The sequence below is a fragment of the Merops nubicus genome, unplaced genomic scaffold, assembly GCF_000691845.1.
Source record: "Merops nubicus isolate BGI_N331 unplaced genomic scaffold, ASM69184v1 scaffold3600, whole genome shotgun sequence".
Classification (NCBI taxonomy): Eukaryota; Metazoa; Chordata; class Aves; order Coraciiformes; family Meropidae; genus Merops; species Merops nubicus.
Window position 1 is genome coordinate 11,745 of NW_008581967.1, and position 2,655 is coordinate 14,399.

Sequence of the window (2,655 nt, forward strand, 5' to 3'; positions counted from 1 at the left end):
GAGGTGGCCCATACCTCAGAGCTGCTGTTTCAAGCTGTTTGCAGCTGCCTCAGACACCTCTGTGTCCCTGTGGTGGGCTGGGCCTGGAAAATGTTTTCTTAAGATTGCCAGACTTCTATTTTTTTCATGAGGACTTTAGAAAGGTGATGTCCTGCAACGTGAGGATGCTAACACAAGCCTGACTCTGTTCCCAGAGGGGCTTTAGGACGTGGGTTGTGTTTAACTGGAGGTGGGTGACGGAGCAGAGGTCAATGGGCACATCCCCAAGTGGAGAGGGGGCAGCTCTGCCTGTCCTGGTGCTGGACACTGGCTCCCTGGGGTGCTGAGTGTGAACTGCACCACTCTGCAGGTCTCTTGGTGGGGTGGTGGTCTAAGAGTGGGTCCTGTTGGACTGGTGCATCTCACAGTACCTCCTCCTCCTCCCCACCTGGCTCGGTGGTGGTGCCTGAACTGACTGATGTCTTTGCAGTGGCTTGGTACGTGGTATTTATGGTACTTTCATAGGAGATCCTTGTGAATCCCTGTGTAGCACAGGCCTCTCCTCCATAGCTCCGAGGCCACAACCTCTCTCTTTAGGGTTTTTCCATCTCTGACCTTCCTGGCATGATGCCATGGCACAGTGCACTGAGCTGGGCAGAAGGTGCTGGACCTGGGTTGGGCACCATCCAGACCAATTCCTTTCTCCTGTTTTTATCTGTCCAGTGCTGCCAGTCCCATCCAGCTCCTCTCTCTGAAGCTGATCTTGACCTGAAGCTCACTGTGAGGCATGAATCCCTGCTCTACCCTTGTGCCTGCTGCCCTGTGCCAGTGGGCATCCTCAGCGTGCCAGGGAGAGGGAGGAGGCCAGGGCTGGCTCTGTCCCTGTGCAGTAGGGTGGTAGTTGTCCCCTGGGCATCAGTGCCTGTCACCTCTGTCGTGATGCCACCCCTGGTGTCCAGTGCCTCTTTTGCTTGAGGTTTAATTAGAAGTGACCATCGTTAGGAGGAAGGTCACCTGTCTGTAGGGATAATAAAATGGTGTGAGCTATTTAATTTACCCTTCTGTCTCTCTGCCTGAACTGGCCCATCTATTCCTGTGAGCTCTGAAGTTCTGGTTGTCCTGTCCCATGGGATGGGGGGAGCTGGGGTGGCACAATCGGCCTGTGCACGAGGAGCCCCTTGGCAGAGCTGGGGGGTGAGCAGCTGGGGGGTGAGCTGGGGCCCCTGCACCCTGCAGAGCCCCCAGGGTGAGGTGTCCGTGCTGCCTCTGCTGAGATGGGGACCTGAGCCAGGTGCCTCACACCCAAGAGGGGTCTTTGCTGTGGCCTCTCTCAAGTGGTGCTTGGGGTAGCCCCAGGTCCCAGAGAGGGCAAGGAGAGACTTGGGGGTTGCCCTCGGCTCCCGTGTCGTGCCTTGGCATGGGTGCAGGGATTTCAGAGGAGAGAGAACTCCCTGTCCCAGCTCAGTGCTGCTCTGTGCAGAGCCCGGGCAGCTCTCGCCCTGCCCTGCAGCTGCTGCTGCCCCAGCCCAGCAGAACTGTCCCCAAGCCCTGCTCTGGTGGCACTGCTGCTGGCATGGCAGGGGAGCTGCAGGAGCTCGGGGGGCTGCTGGGACCCAGGACCCTGCGAGCTGCAGGGTGACCTTGGGCATTGCCCTGGCCTGGCCACGCTGCTTCTGGGTCCCTGGTGGGTCTGGCCCGGGTCTGCCCCTCACCTGGGTGTCTGGGCTGTGTCTGCTGCAGCACCCTGAGCTGTGGGGGCTGGCACTGCTGCGTCTGTGAGCCATGTGCTGGGTGACAGGGGTGAACGTGTGCCCTTGTCTTCAGGCTCTGTTCCCACTAGACCTGGGTCTGCAGGTCTGTGAACACACCTTCAGTGCTCTGAGCACATCTGGGAACTGCTGCAGGAGGCTGCAGGCCACACTGGGAACAGCTGGAGCAGGTCTGTGCTGGCCCCAGCCAGGGCAGCTCCTGCTGACCCCCCACCTCAGCCCCTCCATGCTTGAGGCTGTCAAAGTGAGGTGCAACACCTCAGTCCACACTTGTGTCACCAGTCACTGATCACAGGTGGAGACCTCAGGGGGGTCTCCACTGCCAGAACCTGCTGGTGGGGGCTGCTACTGGGAGCAGGGTGTGCTCGACCCTCGCCTGGGCTCAGCCTGGACACATGCCCAGCCCCAAGCTACCCTGGGGGATGCAGGACCTCTGTGTCCTCAGTCAGCCAGTTTGGGAAGGCTCCAGTCACCCAGGTCTATTTGTGGCTTCTCTTTTCTCCTGCCCAGCTCCTTGCCCTTCTCACGCTCTTGGAGGCTGGGCTGTGTGCCCAGCTACCCCCTTACAGAAGGGCTGCTCTCCCAGCAGAGCAATTATCCCACATGCCAGCAGGAGCAGTCCCAGCTCGGGCCCCCAGCCCGTACATTTTGTGCTCTTAGCTTTCCTTCCCTGCCCCGTGGTCGGGGACTGCCCTGCCCATCACAAGTCCTTGGTGCCCTGGGTGGTTTGCAGCAGCTCCAGCACCCAGGATGCTGCCAGCCCACGTGTGCTGCATCCACCATCCTGTGCAAACCCCTGGGGGCTGAGCCAGGGGCACGATGAGCTGGAGAAGCACTGAGTCCTGGTCCTCACTGGGACGAGGAGCTGGGCTGTGCAGGGCTGTCCTGGCTCAGGGGGTGCCTGGTG